This window comes from Peromyscus maniculatus, chromosome 11 (genome assembly GCF_049852395.1).
Source record: "Peromyscus maniculatus bairdii isolate BWxNUB_F1_BW_parent chromosome 11, HU_Pman_BW_mat_3.1, whole genome shotgun sequence".
Lineage (NCBI taxonomy): Eukaryota > Metazoa > Chordata > Mammalia > Rodentia > Cricetidae > Peromyscus > Peromyscus maniculatus.
In genome coordinates, this window is record NC_134862.1 from 102,280,572 (window position 1) to 102,299,667 (window position 19,096).

The 19,096-nt window shown below is 45.4% G+C and overlaps 1 protein-coding gene across 1 annotated transcript in view; it reads right to left on the bottom strand.

Annotated features, from left to right (window-relative positions):
* Hsd11b1 (hydroxysteroid 11-beta dehydrogenase 1) overlaps positions 1 to 16,904 on the bottom strand; it is a 40,476-nt gene extending 23,572 nt beyond the window's left edge. Inside the window, exon 1 of the mRNA XM_076548243.1 lies at positions 16,786 to 16,904. The gene's annotated coding sequence lies outside the window, so the exon portion shown is untranslated. The remainder of the gene's footprint in view (positions 1 to 16,785) is intronic.
* Between the last annotated feature and the right edge of the window lie 2,192 nt (positions 16,905 to 19,096).

Genomic DNA, 19,096 nt, shown 5'->3' on the forward strand with positions numbered 1-19,096 from the left:
AGAACTTAGTAGCTACCTTGAACACAGGAAAACACCCGCTGCTCTGGTTTCTATGACTTAGAGAATTATCATATAAGATACATTAAATAGAAAGGTATGTGACAACAGAGATACACCTGCCCTGAGCCGTTCTCAAACACCTGAGTCACAGAACCTCTTTGCACGCCCCCCTAAAAATTATCAAAGAAAGTTTTTTTATTCTGTGTGTTTGTGTGTGTTATCTGGTACTTTGAGACAAGGTCTTGCTGTGCAACCCAGGCTGACCTTGAATTAGTGATCCTTCTGCCTCAGCTTCCTAAGTGCTGGGACTACAGTTGGACGCTACCACATCTGGTGCCAAAAAAGTGTGTGTGTGTGTGTGTGTGCATACAAGAGCCTGGGTGCAGATGCACATAGAGGCTGGAGATCCTTCTTCAGGAGCTGTCCACTTTGCTTTTTGAGACAGGATCTTGCTCTGAGCCTGGAGCTCACCCGTTTGGCCAGGCTGTCTGACCAGAGAGCCCCTGGGATCCTCCTGATTCTGCCTTCCTAACACTGGGATTTCAAGCACAGGCAACCACACCGAGATTTTTATATGGATTCTGGGGATCAAACTTGGGTCCTATGCTTGCAAGTCAAGCACTTCACCAGCTAAGCTGTTTCACAAGTCCCCAGTGTCAAAGAACTTTCACATGTGATTTTCCTATTTGTATTGATGCAGAAATTCAGTAAGTGTTGTTTAAAAATAAGAAGGCTGGCTTCCACTCACAGTCAGGGCAATAATGTTACAGTTCTTGCAGTCTTGGGAAAAGTTTAAAGTCTCAGCATTGTAACAGGTCCCCAGACCCTTGCATAACAGACTCCATGATGGAGGTACCATTCAGGCCATAAAACTTAGCACATAGACAGTACCACCTGCCAAAATGAAAACAAAGACCTAATCCATCAAAGTCCATAGTTCTGGGAAAATCTTTAAATGTGTTAATCCTGCCTTTTGGCTTCTGTAGTTCTGCTTCTGACTAACTGTTCTTGTTAACTGAAGTATGTCAACCCAAGATACAGTTTTTGTGCTTAAAGGCTCACCTTGAGAAAGGCTCAGTGCTACACTGGGATCCCAAACACCCAGTGTAGTCACCGGATGGCTAATAAAGACTTTCTGTTGGCTTAAATTTAGGTTTGAGCAGTATTCTTTGGTGGATACCCCACAACATTTCTGGAAGTCCTACCAAGGTGCCCAGATATCAGAATTTGTGTTGTGGAATATTATTTTAACCATGTAAAGATGTGTTACATTTGTTTATGTTGTAGAATATTTAACTATGTAAGGTGTGTTGATTTGTTTATGTTTCATTTGTTTAACCAGGCAAAGATGTGTTACATTTGCTTATGCTGCATTTGTTTAATTGTGTAAAGATGTGTTGCTGTTTTACCTTGCCTGCCTAAAGCACCTGATTGGTCTAATAAAATGCTGAGCAGCCAATAGCTAGGCAGTAGAGGGATAGGCAGGGCTGGCAGACAGAGAGAATATATAGGAGGAGGAATTTAGGCTCAATGAGAAAAGAGAATGAGAGAGAGGGAGATACCCAGGACCAGCCAGCCAGGCAGCCACCAACCAGCCAGACACAAAGTAGGACATACAGAATGAAAGAAAGGTAAAAAGCCCTCAGGCAAAACGTAGATGAAGAGAAACAGGTTAGATTAAGTTATAAGAGCTTATGGGACAAGCATAAGATAAGGCCAAGCATTCATAACTAATAATAAGTCTCTGTGTCATGATTTGGGGGCTGGCAGTCCAAGAAAGCCTGCTACAACCTTGAGACATTGGGGGTCACAGAGTTCCCAGAGTGAGGGAGAGTGCGGTGGTCAGGGAACTCCTAGGGGGTGTGCAACCTGGTATTTGATACATGATTAATAGAGACAGACAGATGATAGGTAGATAGATAGATAGAGACAGACAGACAGACAGATATCATTGTCCTCTGCTTCCTGACTACATAGCTGCCTCAAGCTCCTGCTATCAGTGCTTGCTCACCATGACGGACTACCCTGGAGCTGTGAACTGAATAAACCCTGACTTAAGTTGCTTCTGTCAGGGTGTTTTATCTCAGCCAGAAAAGTCACTAAGACAGAGTTTTGGAAACACTGAGAAATTATGCCTTAGATGTGGGCAAAAAACATTATGGGCCATGGCTTCTAAGAGTATCTCAGCTACCTTTGCCATACTAGAGCCCAACAGTGTGGCCACAGACAGGACCTCAATAGGAAAAGAGGAAGTAGGTACTTTGCCCATGGAGGCTGACGTTTATTAAGACGTTTATCATGTGTGGTGGTTTGAATGAAAACGGCCCCCATAGGCCCATAGAGGGTGGCATTATTAGGAGATGTGGCCTTATTGGGGTAGGTGTGGCTTTGTTGGAGGAAGTGTGTCATTGTGGGGTAGGCTTTGAGATTTTGGAAGCTCCAGCCAGGCCTAGGGGCTCACTCTGTCTTCCTGCTGCCTGCAGATTCAGATGTAGAACTCTCAGTTACCTCTCCAGCACCATGTCTGCCTGCATGCTGCCGTGTCCCACCATGGTGATAATGGACTCAATTTGTGAACTGTAAGCCAGCCACAATGAAATGCTTTCCTTTATAAGAGTTGTCATGGTCATGCTGTCTCTTCACAGCAATAAAAATCCTAACTAAGACAGAAGTTGGTATGAAGGACTTGGGTATTGCTGTGATATGCCATACCATGTGTTTGTTTGGAGGAATGTGGACTTTGGGACTTTGGGTTAGGGAAGCAGTGGAATGCTTTAAGTGTGGCATAATAGGCCATACTCATAGGAACATGGAAGACAGTGGTGCTGAGGGTGATCTGAACCTATCTCAAGAGATTTCAGAGAAGAATTTTAATATGTGGCTTAGAGATAGTTCTTGTGATATTTTGGTGAAGAATGTGACTGTTTTCTGCCCTTGTCTAAAATCATCTACCTGAGGGTAAATTGAAATGTTATGTATTAACAGCTTTGGCAGAGAACATTTCCAAAGAACCTATCATTGGCTGTGTTGTGTGGCTATTGTCTTATGTAGATATAAAATGAAAATATATTTGAACGAGGGGGTGGTATTTCAGCCCCACCAAGCAGCAGAACTTGACAGCTTCAGTCACATGGTTCTGGCTTTAGAGTCAAGGATACAGGAAGGGGCTATGGAATCTCCCTCTGTGACTAAGGAAAGCTGCTGATGCCAGGCATATGTCAGGGCTGTCCCTGCATGTAGGCCTAGAGAGGCCACTTTGTGCAGCTGTGACAGTGAAGCCTGGATTGCCTTGATGTTGGAGATGCCAGAGTCATAGGATATCTGCTGAGGAGAGCTGCTAACAGAGAGTGGATCCAGTCCACTAGAAAGAAGTGTTTTACAGTCAACAAAGCTGAAAGGAGTTGGAGATCTGAAGAGTATTTGACATCAGACATGGAGATGCAAAGTTTGGAGTTTTCCTAGCTGTTTTTGGGTCTTGCTTTGGTCTAGAATTTCCTCACTATGCCCACTTTCCTCCTTTTTGGAATGGTAATGTATATCCTGTGCCATTGTATGTTGGAAGTATGTGATTTGCTTTTTTCATTTTGATTTTACAGAGAGTTACAGGTAAGAGATTGCCATGAGTACCAAAGACTTTGAACTGTGAATTTTTAAACACTGTTGAGACTGTGATAGACTATGGGGACTTTTGCATTATGATATGGCTACAAGCCTATGGGGGCCACAGAGTGGAATATGGTGGTTTGAATGAAAATTGCCCCCATAAGTCCATGGAGAGTAGCGCTATTAGGAGGTGTGGCCTTATTGGGGTAGGTGTGGCTTTGTTGGAGGAAGTGTGCCACTCAGAGTGGGCTTTGGAGTTTCAGAAGCTCCAGCCAGTACTAGTGGCTCACTCTTTCTTCCTGCTGCCTGCTGATTCAGATGTGGAACTCTTAGTTACCTCTCCAGCACCATGTCTGCCTGCATGCTGCCATGCTTCCCACTGTGGCGATCATGGACTCAATCTGTGAGCTGTAAGCCAGCCCTGATTAAATGCTTTCCTTTATGAGTTGCCATGGTCATGTTGTCTCTTCACAGCAATAGAAATATGAATGAAAAGACCAGGCCTTACAAGAAGCCAGTGCAGAAGTCAATCATATACATGCACTGTGGGAAGTCTACAGTGCAATGGGCTGTCAAGAAGGAAGCAGATCATCCATGTGTGGGGTTGGCAAGCAGGAAAAGCTTAGAAAGAACTCATCCTTGATCCACATTGAATAGTGTGTATGCAAAGGAAGAAGGGTGAATATGAACACTGAGTTGGTGCCTAGAAACATGTGGGGTAGAGGGGAGGCTTGTTTTGGGAACACTCTATGTAAAGGAAGCTGTGGGAGCAAACAGAGGGAAGTGTGAAAGAGAATGGCATGTTTGGAGAACTGCAAACAGCACCATATGTTGGACCATTACATTTTGCATGGTGGTTCCAAGGTGAGAAGCATGACTGGAAAGGAAAGCGGTGGCCAGACCTTTGAGGGTCTTAAGTAGTGACCCCTGGAATGCATAGTTCTGGCCATTTCTTTTCAGTTACGTAGATGTATTTTCTTCATCTCCACCCCAGGATGCTGCTGGTCCCCTGTCCCTTTGTAACTCCTCATTGTTCTTCAGGCTCATCCATCCCTTCCCTGCCCTCTGGAGTTTCACTCTGCCCACCATGCCATCCCTGTGTGGCCGTGTCCCTGGGGTATGCAGCCTCCTGGAGCTATGTCCAATCGCTCCTCAGAATCCTCAGGGCCCACCAGATTCTGCTGGCACACCTTGCTCTGTTGCCTGACTCTTGGTGACCCTTCTTATCTCTTTCTTTCCTCTTTTCTCCCTTTTCCTTCCTTTGGCCTAGGTCAGTTTTTCTGCTGGTTTATCTTCCCGTCTCTCTGACCCCCAGCTTGCCCTATAGACTTTCTTCTCCGATTTCTTAAAAGTCAGACTCAGCCTTGACTCTATTCTTTCTTTCCTTCTCTGTTCAGCTCCCTTCATTCTGATGGCTTTGTTTGCTGTCATTTTTCTCTTGTGCACTTTCTCAGCTGTAGGGAGCTTTGCCCCTATTCACACAGCATCTGTTTTAGAATGCCTCATCAACACCTCAAATCCAACATGCTGAAACTGACCTGTTTTTAATTTTTTACTATTTATTTATTTATTTATTTATTTATTTATTTATTTATTTATTTATTTATTTATTTATTTATTTTTGTGTGTGTATGTGTGTGCATGCGTATGTAGGTGTGTGCATGCCACAGTGCACATGTGAAGGTCAGAGGACAGCTTATGGGAATCAGTTCTCTATCATGAGTCTTGGGAATTGAACTCAGGTTGTCAAGCTTGGCAGCAAATGCTTTCACTCACTGAGCCATCCTGACAGCCCAGACTATTTTTTAACAATTCTACTGTTGAAGTACAATATTTATCAGAAAACTACCTCATTTTATGTATATGAATATATAATTTTTAATAATCTGTTGAGTTAAGAAACTATCATTTTGTGAGGCATGGTGGCACATGCCTTTAATCCCAGCACTCGAGAGGCAGAGGCAGGAGGATCTCTGTGAGTTTGAGATCAGCATGGTCTACAGAGTGAGATCCAGGACAACCAGGACTATACAGAGAAATCCTGTCTTGAAAAACAAAACAAAACAAACAAAACAAAACAAAACTAAAGAAAGAATGACTATCATTGCAACAATCCAACTTTAGAACATTACTATTACCTGACAGACCTTCTTCTGCCACTCACCTTAATTGATAGTCCACAGCTTGGCCTGGGTGACCATGGCCCCAGCAGTGGCAGCAGGGCCACCAGACAGGTCCTTTCTGTGTTTGACTTCTTTCACCTTGTGTGATATTCTGAGGGTCAGGGCTCAGCACCTTGTCCCTTTGTGCTGTGGTGACTCCTGCTTTTGCTCGCACTCAAGAGAGTATAGGCCGATATTTCTTTCCCACCCACCAATTCCCAAATAACCACTCAGAGGCTTAAGATTACTTGTAAATGCTCCTCTGCCTATAGCTCAGGCTTGTTGCTAGCTAAATCTTACCCTTAAATTAACCCATATTTCTAGTTATGCTTTGCCACATGGCTCATGGCTTATTGCTTCATTTTCTACACATTTTGCTTGCTGGGTGGCTGGCTGGTGTCTCTCCTGACACTGTTCTTCCTCCTCCCAGAGTCTTCTGTGTCTGGCTGTCCCACCTAAACTTCCTGCCTGGCTACCAGCCTGTCAGCTTTTTATTAACCCATGAGAGCAATACATATTCACAGTGTACAGAATGATTATTCCATACCAAGAGAGTACAAGTAGTTGGAGCTATCCACTTTCTGCCTGCCAGGAGCAGCCCAACAGGGAATTGGCATGAACATGTGTGGCCATTTGGTTTTATGTCCTGGCCTGTGGAGTGATGTTGCCTGCATGGCCAACTTATGTCTAATGCTTTAAGGACAGAAGCCTGATCTCCATCACCTTGTAGTTCTCTGGTTCCTAGTGATGTCTGTTTTGATGGATGGCCCTACCATACATACAGTTAATTATCTAGATCTCCACCAGTCCTTTTTATACCCTCCTCTTCATAGTCCCACATTTCTTCCTGTCAACTCTGCCTCCCAAGTATCTCTAGAACTTGTTAATCCTAATTAGAACTCTCTAATCCTGCTTCATGGGGATTGCTCTAACTCAGACTACCACTCTCTCTGCTTATGCAAACTATTCTATACTCTGATATGTCATCCTCTCCAAATTCAGACCACTCTCTTATTTAAAAGATGATTGCAAAATACTTAGTATGTGCCCCCAAATACATAAAAATATAACTTATGAAGTCTAAGAATACAAAGGAATCCTATGGACCTATCAGCTTGTGACATAAGCATCATCAATTCCCTGATGTTCCACCCAGTTCACACTGACCCATCAGTGTGTTTCTTGGTGTGAAAGGATCCAGTGGTTCCTTGTGGTTATTAAGATAAAGTTCAGAAGACTCCATCTTCTCCCCAGGAGCTTCTTTTCCACTTAGTCAGTCTTGTCCCTCATACACTACCCTTCAAAGTCCCACGAGGAAGCTTGCCTCACCTTTCCTGGGCCCAGACAAACTACCCAGAACTGGCCACTTCTCTTCCCAGCCAAATCTCCTTTCATTCCTAGATCTCCTTCATATTGATAGCTGAATTTCTGGGAGGGCCAAGAGCCAATGCCCAGTCCACCTCGCCGGCACTCATCTCTAGTGTTAGTGCCTTGCTTAGGCTTGTCTTTGGTGTACTGATGTGTGACATGGCTCAGATGCCAGGTGTCTGGTAGATATTTTGAGTTTAGCAAAGGTTCAGTCTACAGATATGAATTTGGGAGAATTAACAGGCTGAAGTTTAAACTACAGGCATACCCAAGACAAACAGGAAGAGAGAGAAGGCTGAAGGGTTTATTATATGAACATTTAAAGTCATGAGAAGACGAGAGCCAGCGAAGGAAAAAAGGGAGAGCCAGGAGCAGGAGGACTTGAGGGTATACAGACTGCAACGGTGACGAATCTCAAGGAGTCACAGAGTTCAGGCAGAGCGGGGCAAGACAAGATCACAGTGGCCATGGTCCACAGAAATCACTGAGCATCTGTGAGGGGAAGTCTGAAGGTACTAACGGGGGAATGCCAAGCTGAGGAGTAAAGGGGTGTGAGGAGATATGATAGTGTCTGAGTTTGTGTGTGAGCCTTGTGTTTGTGTCTATGTGTATGACTGTATGAGTGTTTGTGTATTGTTTATATTAGGAACATGTGTTTTTGTGTGTATGTGTATTAGCATGTATTTGTGTGCATTGTGTATATGTGCATTGTGTATGTGCGTATGTGTGTGTGTGCCCTTTAAGGGACCTTCAGAAGCAAGAGGCACTAAGAGTTAAGCGTTCATGCGACTATTTCTGAGCCCCATGCTGAGCATCTTCTAAGCTGAGAGAAAGATCCTATGGAGCATGAAGTCAGAACCCATGGTAATGATTAATGGGTCTGATTCCAGCCGACATGGTACATGGCGCTGGCAAAGAAGCCCACTTCTAAGTGTCGAGGAAAACAAGTGTGGACATTGAACCTCCACTTCTGCTTCCAAGTCTAGGGAGCTTCTTGGCTTAACTCGTTTGCTTCCTCCTCTTTTTGGAAAACAGATGAATGCAGCTTCCCCAGACACCCATAAATCCTGCGGAGGGTGAAGAAAGGAGGGAGGGAAATTCTTCCGTGTTGCCTCCTTCGCCCTGACCACCCCGTGGATCTTTCAATCCTGTTTCTGCTGTGTCCCTTGCCTTCCCAACCTTAATGTGCTTTATCTGGAAAGAAAGTCTTTCCCATGTTTAATTTTCCATTTTATGTCTGACAGGAAGGTCGGTGAAGTTTGAGAGCCTGGCAGCAACCCTGAGAAATGACCTAACAGGGAGAGAAGTGGGGGCCGTTTCTGGGCTAAGGACGCTGGAGATTTAAGGATTTTTTTGGGGGGGAGTAGCGTACACAGAAATGGGTTTCACTGGGTAATTTTAATATGTCATCTTATACATGTCATTATAGTTTATTCTTATTCCACTCCCTCCGATGCCCCTTCCGCACTTGCTGACCCTTTCATTCCCCCAATGCCCCCTTCCGTTTTCATGACACATATTCCATTACCTTCTCCTTTCAACCTCTCCTTCCCTTTAGACCTCCTTGTCTCTTCTCACAGCCCCTTTCTACCTTCATGTCACACACACACACACACACACACACACACACACACACACACACACACACACACACATCTCTCTCCCCTCCCCTTTCTCTTTAGCTTTCTATTCCACATATAAGGTTTTGAAAACCTGTTGTCTCTCTGATGGTTTATTTTATTTAACACAATGCTCTTCAGTTCCATCCATTTTCTGCAGATGCCATAATTTCATTTTCTTTTTGGATAAACAAAATTCCACTGTGTCTTTACCTGTTCATCACTGACAGACATCTAGGCTGGCTCAGGATATTGTGAATAGCACAGCAATGGACATGGGTATGCAAGTGTCTTCCTGGTATGCTGACTTAGAGTCCTTGGATAAATACCCAGAAGCAGGATAGCTGAAGAACTACTGCTGTTACTTTTTGAGGAACCCCCATACTAATTTCCACAGTGGCTACACTAATTTACATTTCCACTTTCCCCTACAACCTCACCCAGCATTTGTGGTATTTGTTTTCTTTACAATAGCCATTCTGATTGGAGTGAGATGGACCTCAAAGCTGTTTTAATTTGTATTTTCCTCACACCAAAGGAGATTGAGGAATTTTTAAAGTACTGACTCGTCATTTGTATTTCTTCTTTTGAGAATTGTCCATCCAGTTCACCATCCCATGTATTGACTAGATGACTTGTTTTTTGCATGTTTATTTTTGTAGTTCTTTATACATCCTAGATGTTAAGCCCTTGCCCAGCAGATTCTCTCTCATTCTGTAGGCGCTCTTCATTCTTCTGATTATTTCCTTTGCTATACAGAAGCTTTGAAATTTCATGCAACCTCACCTGTCAATCTTGGAATTATTTCTTGAGCTATTAGAGTTATTTTTAGAATGTTCTTTCTTGTGCCTACATCACGAAGTGTTTTGTTTATGCTTTACTTGAACATTCTTGTAGTCTCAGGTCTCTCATCCATCATTACGTTTGCACACGGTGAAGGAGAAATCTATTTAATTTTATTCTTCTGTGTGAGCCACCCAGTTTCCCCAGCACTGTTTGTGGAAGAGCTGTCCCCAGCATATGCTTTTTGCATCTTTGTTAAAAACCAGGCGGCTGTGGCTGTGTGGGTTTGTACACGAGCCCACTGGGCCACCTCTGCATTGGTGCCAGCTCTGTCGCTCTGACCGTGATGTGATTTGAGATCAGGTGTTATGGTGCCTCCTGCTTTGTTCTTTCTGCCTGGGTTTGCTTTGGCTCGCCTGGAATCTTTTGTGGTTCTGTATGAATTTGGGTTTTGGGTTTTTTTTCTAGTTCTGTGAGAATGTCATCAGGATTTTGATGGGGATTGCATTGAACCTGTAGATTTCTTTTGGTAATAGCCATTTCACAATATTAATCCTGCCAGTCTATTTCTAAGGGTCTCCTTCAATGATTTCTACAGTGTTTTGAAGTCCACATCTTGTTTATAGGTTTGCTCTTAGGTGTTTAATGTTTTGGAACTATTGTGAACGTGTATTTTGTTTTTCCTGTGTTTTTTTTAAAGCAAGTTCATTATTGGTGTATTGAAAATGGTTGTTTTTTATAGGCTGGTTTTGGATCCTGAAGGTTTTAACAGACTTCTGGCAGGAGAGGGCGCCCAAGGGCTGGAAGAAGAAAAAGACTACGGCGGTTTAAAGCTAGAGACAGACACAGGGACTTAATTTCTGGAGATAGTTCTGTAATCCAGAGGGACTTATGGGTTAAGTCAGGACAAAAGAGGATGAAAGAGAAGGGAGGAGAAAGACTCACAAACACTGACACATGCTCAGAAAGAGCCATGTGCAGGGAACCAGTATCTCTGATGCCCTCCCTACACACACACACACACACACACACACACACACACACACACACACACACACACACACCACAAAGCCCACATCACACCACACCTGGTCTTTTGGAAAGTGGAGGATAGATTCTCAGACCTTAGCAGGCCCGCTGAATTATATTGGTCAAGGGTGGGACCCAGGAATGTGCATTTTCCAAGGTTCCTGACAAAGAGGCTCCTGTTAGGCTCAGCAGGCTCCTGGGCCTTCTGCAGGGCCCTTTTGTGCACGCTTCTTTGCAAAATCCAGCTTTAGCAAGATCCTGCTAATTCACTTGGCAAGAACCTGCCCTCCCCCAATATCTATTCAGCCTCGATATCTGATCAGTCTTCTCGTCTTCCTCCAACCCCAGGTGATGGCAGTCACCTTGGCCAGCCTGCAGCGAGATTTCTGCCAGGTCAGTTCCATTGGAACCATCTTTCTTCCCTCACTCTGATGTTTCCCCGTAGTACTTTTCCATCTACCAATCTTCATCATGCAGTTTGGCTGCAAACCCTCACTTGTCTGGTCTGTATTTGGAACTGAGCCCAGTTCTGTGCAGAGTTCTTCTTTCACTGATGGCAACAGTCCTGCATGGGATCTGACCTCTTTAATTAGGTTCTAGTTCCAGCTTCCTGTAATATTGTCCAAAGATGTCCAAACCTGCTCAACAAACTGAACTCTGCATTAACTAATTAGGCAGTGCCTTAGTTATATAGCTAGTTTGAGGCTTAACTTAGTGACTCCCGGTACCAACATGTGGCTGATAGAACACAACTGAGCCACTTTTAAATTTAATTCTTGATGCTGACAAGTTGATTCAGTTGGTAAAGAGCCTCTTGTGTAAGCATGGGAGCTGAGTTCAGTCCCCAGCACACATATAAAAAGCTGGGTGTGGTGGTGTGTGTCTGCAATCCCAGCTCTAGGGAGGTGGACACAGGCAGATCCCAGGGGCTTGCTGGCTAACAGCCTAGCCTAACCATCAAGCCCCAGGTCCCAGTGAGAGACCTTGTCTCAAACAATAAGATGGACAGCTCCTGAGGAACCACACTGGAGACTGTCTTCTGGCCTTTACACAAGCATGGACACAGAATGATACACACACACACACACACACACACACACACACACGTATAATACACTAAATAAATTTGTATACCTGTCAATATAATGCATTGATATCTTTAAAAGGTCTCATGGTTTCTGAAGACTCTTGAAGCCTCCAGGCCATAGTCCTATTCACAGGCAATAGCTTTTAAAACTTATCATAGTCCCTGTCCTCCAGGATGATTCAACTGTATATTTTTAAACAATATTCTTTTTAAGTTTTTTTTTTTTTGATTTTGCAAATTTAGAAGTTATTTACTGGGGCTGGAGAAATGGCTCAGAGGTTTAAGAGCCCTGGCTGCTCTCCCAGATGTTCCGAGTTCAATTCCCACCAACCACATGGCTGCTCACAACCATCTAAAATGAGATCTGATGCCCTCTTCTGGCGTGCAGGCAAACGTGCAGGCAGAATGCTGTACATAATAAATCAATCAATTTTTTTTTTTTTAAAAAGAAGTTATTTACTGATTTCTCATAAGGAAAGTCTGGTTTTTTTCTTTCTAATAGCACATTCATTTGGTGTCTTCCAGGCCCTAATACTGTAGCTTCACATTCTCCATGGGATTGTCAATCAGCATTCTTGTTCCTAGGCCACGTCAAGGCCATGCCAGTGCTGCGGCTGCATTTCTTTTCTTGTGTCCTTTGCCATCCCTTAGGAGTTAATAAACATCTCCATCTTTATTTCTCTACTTTCTTATTTGCTCACGTTCTCCAGACTCTCGGATAAGAAATACAAAGCAAGTAGACAGGTAGTATGTAGTAAGTCCGATTTTCTTGTCTTCCAGCCTGGACAGAGCTTTACAGCTTGGCAATGTGGTGACCTCCCTTTGCAGATACCTGGGGATCCCTGTTTTTCTCTTTCTTGGTGTACCTCCCAAGGATGCCAAAGGGTTTTTATGTAAAAAGGACTCTGAGTGGGGGGTAGTAATTTACATTTGTTTACATTCTAACATTGCTATGTGGCATGAATCTTCCTCCTCAGCTGGTGTAGCAGTTCCCATATGCGAGCGCGTCCTAACTCCCCTTCATTGTATTTGGCTGAGCAAGGAACTCTAGGTTGGACTGATTCTCTCCCCCATTTGGAGGACACTACTGTGCGTCTCTCTAGCCTCAGCGTCAACAGTGAGCAGTGTTAGATCCAGTCATGGGCTGTCTCTCTAGGACTTCTCAGTTTTGTTCATTCCTGGGGTCTTGCATTCCCAGTGTTGTATTTGGTAGGGATTTGTTTTCACTTTTGTAGGGTGTGTTGAGAACGCTCCTGGCTGCTCAGATGGAATCTCAAGTACTTTGCCTTAGGAAGCTTTGGAGGAAGTATTTCCTCTTCCACTTTCTCTGCTTTCTCTCTCTCTCTAGTTCTTATTAAAAGGTGTCAGAGATTCTAGGCTGATCTTTTTATATTTATCTCCCACCTCCATTTCCCCTCTTTCTGGGAGAATTATCTTATCTTCTGATGTTTCATCATAATTGTGTGTGCATTTGTGGAAGTGTGTACATAATGTGGGTAGGTGTATATACATGTGGGTGTGTGTACATAATGTGTGTAGGTGTATATACATGTGGGTATGTATACATATATGTTGTTGGGCATAGATATATACACATATATGTGTGCATATATGTGGATGGATGTATATACATGTAGGTGGGTGCAAATGCACGCACATGTGGAATTAGGAGAGCGACTCCAAGTGGCTTCCTCTATCACTCGATCTCCACTCTGGTATTTGAGGCAGCTTCTCTCACTGAACATGGAGCTCTCCAACTCAGCTAGGCTGGCCAGCCGGAGGCTCTGGGGACCGGGATTTGGGCACATGCCACAGTGCCTAGCTCTTAGTGTTGGGCTGGGAACTGACCTCGGGCTCTTGAGCTTGCTCAGCAAGCTTCCCACTGGCCCGTCTCCCCAGCCCCATCACAGACATTTAAAATTTTCAAATTTTTTTTTTTTTGCTTCAAGAAGGTTTTTTCTTGTTCTGTGTGGTTATAAAATGTGTCCTTTTGGTCCTCATCTGTGGATAGTCTGTTGTCCCTAATGTCAGAGGACACTGATGCTACTAGGGTGATCTCCATGGGGGTCTGCTGCATCCGGAGCTTTCATCCTACCCTGGCGACGGTCACCATCATCAAAGTCTCTTGCATCTTTCTCTTTCACTGTTTTTCCTGTGGGGTTGGCTTCATTCATTACCTGCTGTGGGGTGGGGTATGTAGGTAAAAGCACACAGGCCAGAGCCAAGAAAGGGGCTGGTGACCTCATCTTTCATGTCGATGTTATCGAATCCCCCTGTTTCTAGCTCTGGCTGGTGTCTCAGAGTCTGTTCCTCCTGTGCGTGTCTCCCAGGGGTGGGGTAGCATCTCTCTACGTCTCTCCTGAAGCTTTGTGCCACTTTTGCTTCATGAGCATCTGGGCTTCCCAGGCTCAGGCCATCTTTGGAAAGGGTGTTGACATTTCTCAACTGCTATTATCTCTGTCTCCACTTTTTCTCTCTCTCCCTTGTGGTGCAGCAGGGGCACTCTTCTATAACCAGATAACTTTGTAAGGAGGTAGAAATATTTGTTCAAGTTGTCATGTTTAATCCTGAGTGGTCTTTTCTGAATGTCCCTTCAGGCCCAGAGGGAGGCAAACGTGTGTGAGGGGCCCATAAATCAAAAGCATGAGAAGGAGACTTTGATACAACAGCATTGATAGAAGAAAAGCGCCTGCGTCTCTGGTCCAGGCCGACCTGGGATTTGTTATGTAGCCAAGGATGGCTTTGAACTTCTGACCCTCCTGCCTCTACTTCTCAAGCGGTGGAATTACAGATATACATATGCACTTTTTATGCTGTGATGGGGATCAAACACAGGGCTTTATGCACACCAGGCAAGTACCCTAACAATCGAGCATGCCCCCTGCTACAGGCTTCATCCATATATTTTTTGTTGTTGTTGTTGTTGTTGTTGAAACATTTTTGAGCCCTAAGATCTTTCTGAAACTGCTTGGTAATAGGAATATAAAGATTGTAATGTATAGTGCCCACTCCAAAGTACATTGTAGTCCAGTATCACGGAAGTGTGTGAGTGGATCCAAGCTCACAGGAGTGAGATGACAGCCTGTAACAGGAGTCCTCACAGAGGGCACAGTGGCTCATGCCAGCCCAGGATGGCAGGAGGTCCTTCTGGGAGGAGGTGTCGCCAAAGCTAAGGTGTGAAGGTTGTGACTTCTGGATGTGGAACTGGGGGAAAGGCATTCCAAGCAGAGAGACCTGTGGGTGCAGAGCAGGGGTCTAGAGACTGAGGAGAAGACTGAGGCAGCCAGAGCAACAGAGAAGTGGGGAAACCACTTGGTTATCACTGTCCATGCTAGGGCAGCGTGTGAAATCGGCCATCCCAACAGAAACAACAGCGTCTTATTCCCCCTGAAAAGCCGAGCCAACTCAAAATATTATAAAAAAGGACAATTTGAAGATTGCAGAGAGACAAGACGTATTAAATGCCGGCTCAATGATAAGAATGGGACTGTTCCAGTTCCCAAGTGACAGCAGCTTCCTGTCCACTTCTGTCCTCTAGTGTCCAAACAGTTATGAAACAGGCCTTAGAAAAGCTCACAGTGAAATCTTGCTCTGCTCTTCCTGCCAGCCAAGATTATTTACATATTATAACTGGGTCTCTTACCCCCCACCGGCAGACACAGTGTTCACGAGCTCTGGAGATGTGTGAATTTGGGGCAGTGTTTGGACAGATCTCAGTAAGAACCACTGAGGCCCAGTCTCCCTTCTGCCCCAGGCACAGATGTGGCCTTCAGGAAGGCCCTGCCCTGTCTTGGCTCCCGGTGCCTCACTTGGCAAACAGGAGGAGCTGAATTAGATTACCTTCAAGGTTTGTTCCCGGACAGAAACTGGAGGCAGGCAGCCTCAGCTTCACAAAGGTGAGTGTTAAGAAAGAGGTAAGGTTTTATTTGATTTTGTTTTTAAATCACGCTTTAAACTCTTGATGAGTGAGCAGAAGGGAGACTGCTCCATCTCTCCTTACCTCTCCCATGGACTGCACAGCTTTGGATTCACAAACTCCAGAGAGAAATATGTCACTGAAGGCATACACATGCCACAGACACCCACCATGCATATATGTCACACAACACACACACCAACATACAACATGTAGACCCCACACACTAACATATCACACGTACATCATATATGACACACACTACATACAATAGCATAATACAGCACACACACACACACACACACACACACACACACACACACACACGAGTTATAAAATGTATCAGATCTCTCACACTACTGAAAAAGTTGAGAGAACAGCCCTTTTAAGAAGCCAACTGCTGTGAAAACAACGATGCCCTGTCTAGATGTTTTCCAAAGCTCTTGGTATTTTGAACCCCTCCCCCGCCCCCGCCCCCCCACCAAGTGACTGGAGCAGTAACCTAAGCCCTCTGGACTGGCTGGCAAGTGACAGCTAGGGAGTCTGGGTAACTGTGAGGTGAAAATGGCATTTCTTTGTCCTGCTAGGGGTTCTCTGACTCCCTGAAGTGAAAGAAGTACCTTGGGATGCTCAGTTGTGTGAAGCCTTGGGCGAGCAGAGGCTGGACTGGCGCTTCAGGAGAAGCTTTGGGAGCCTCGGGCCTCCCATGGCTATGGAACCTCACTTCTCACAGCTCGGATCTCAGACCACTGGCCCAGAGGCCCAGTGGATTGGCTGCAGCGGGAGGAGATGTGGCATTGAGCTTGTGTCTGTCATCAGCTCAGAAGTCCGTATGTCCCGCTAGCCTTGTGTGACTCCAGAAGAACACGCGGAGGCTTTGATTCCCCACTGCCGTAGCAACTTTTTATTCCAACTAACGGTCTGTTCCCAAGTGATCACGCTGCTCATGGTGCCAGCACCAGATGTCTTGTTCCATCTGCATTTTATCTCGTCCCTCCCACGCCCGAAAACTCCCCCAGTGTTTTTTACAGCATTTTTTGACCAGCAATTGAATTTGACATTGAAGTTGGTTTCTTTTCAGACTTGCTATCCTGTTTCAATAGACCCACTGTTTTTTGGAGTGTGTGTGTGTGTGTGTGTGTGTGTGTGTCCCTACTATGTATGAAGAACTGAATGGTGATAGTACCACATACAACACACAATTTCATGAAGTCTTACCTTGAGGCTTCAGATCAATGCGGCTCCTTTTTATTGGCTGCCTGTTTCCTGTTGTCTTCTCTCCTCCTCTCTATCCTTCTGTCTCATCTCTCTTCCTCTGTGGTTTCCCACTCTTTGGGGAGGGGCAGGATTTCCGGCTCGCAAGTTGGTTGGTTTCTGGGAGGAGTCAAAAGACCTGGTTCTAGACTGGAACCAGCTGGTCTGCCACAGGGTACAACGTGTTTGAGACCCGTGGGTGAGACCCGGGCCGGGAAGAGGACAGCCCAGCCCAGGCTGGGCGACACCTGCAGGAGGGAGCCAATCAGGCAGAAGCATCAGGCTCCCAAAGGACGGGGACCCCAGGCAGCGTGGCATGGAGATGTTGGAAGTGGTCCTGGTTGCCCTGGAAACTTTCCCGTTACTATTGTTAGCTCCAAACTCGGTGAAAACAGCCCCAGCAGAGCCACGTTCCACCCAAGCAGGTGCACACTTGAGTCTCGGCTTTGCCTCAGAGGAAGTTACTGAACAAGAACTGCATTTGGGCAGATTTCTCTTCTGCCAGGAGAGACTAGTGACCCAAGGCCTTTCATAAGTGTGTGCTACCCACACTTGAGGTGAGTTTCAGACCGTCAGTATAACAACAGCCGCTAGGGGGTAGAGGAGATGAAGAAGACCCAGAGGAACAGGGGCTCCATTAGCAGAGACAAATGACCCCAGTCTCTCTCTCTCTCTCTCTCTCTCTCTCTCTCTCTCTCTCTCTCTCTCTCTCTCTCTCTCTCCCCCTCCCCCTCTCTCTCCGTCTCCCTCCCTCCCCCCCTCACACACACACACACACACACACACACACACACACACACACACGCAGACACACACAAACACACATGCAGACACATACATTTAGACATACTTGGATACACACATACATACAGACACACAGGTACAGACACATGAAGACACACATATATAGACACACAGACACAGACACTCACATACATGTAGACACAGACAGGCAGACACACAGAGACAGACACACACATGCAGACACACACATAGACACAGACACACCTGCAGACATACACACAAATGTCCACTTTCTTACTATTTATTTATTCACATATTCAGCAGATATTTGGAGTACACCTACTTGGTCCCAGCACTAAGCCATGTGAAGATCAGCTCTTTTCTTCAGGGTGACTTAGCACAGTGACAGGCTGAGCACAGGAGTTAATCAGCGTGGCGGCACACACTGGACGCTGAGGTGTGGGGTCCTGACCTCACTGAGGGGATGATGCCTCCTGTGGGGAAGGGTCCTTTGGGACAACCCACCTTCTCTTTCTCAGCCAACATGGGTAGGCATTGGCTTTTCTCACTGACACTTCCTACAAGAGCACGGGACCTTTGCCCTGTTTTCATTTCTGGGGCCACTTATTTTCTCCAGAGTTTCTACTGAGTTTTACCTTATTCTATGCAGCACTCCAAAAACTTCTGACCACATATTGGACACTTTCCATCAGGTCCACATCTCAATTTTTTTTATTAAATTCCCTAATTGATATTTGAGTGAATTAAAAGAAAATGGGTTGGGATGGGGGCAAACAAGATCTCCTTTACTTCAGCTGTTAGGTCCACTCCAGTGTAATTTTGGAAAGTTTCTTAAGGACTAGTTTTGTTTTTATTTGGGTTTTTGGCTCCTATTCTTTTTTTTTTTTTTTTCTGGTGGGTCTCCTATTGTCTCAAGGTAAGGTGGCAAGTGGGCATGTTTCAGAGAGACACTCAGGGTGGGGCATCCTCATCGTGAAATCGCCCACTTCAAGTCCCGAGTGAACATCAGTACAATGCCAACCAGGTTTTTGACATGTGATTTGAAGGGCCAAACCATGTTCACACCACCGCTGTCCTTCCTTCTGCGCTGGGGATGGAGTCCAGGGAGTTGTGCATGGTGTCGCAGCAGTAGGGCTTCTAGTCTCTGCTACGATTTGGGGGCCATCGTGGCACATGCGGCTTTGCTGGCTGGAATGCTGTTCTGCTGCACACGATCAGAGCAGCACATTTCTGCCTGTCCTCCGGAGGTTTAGGAAAAACCTGCAGTTACAACCCTACCAAGGTTTAAATCCTGTTTCCTTAGGGCCGCTTCCTGGTGTAATAGCCGCTCATTTCCAGGGCAGTCTCTGAAGAAAGGGGTGACTTGTGTGGAAGGTTTGGTAAAGCCGCCTGGGACAAACATGGAAGCAGGGTGGCGCCTGTGGTCAAGACCTCCTCAAGTCAGAAGTGCACTGACCGCTACGCCAGCCAGCCAGCCAGACCACTAGCCAGGTGTAATGCTGCTCACCCA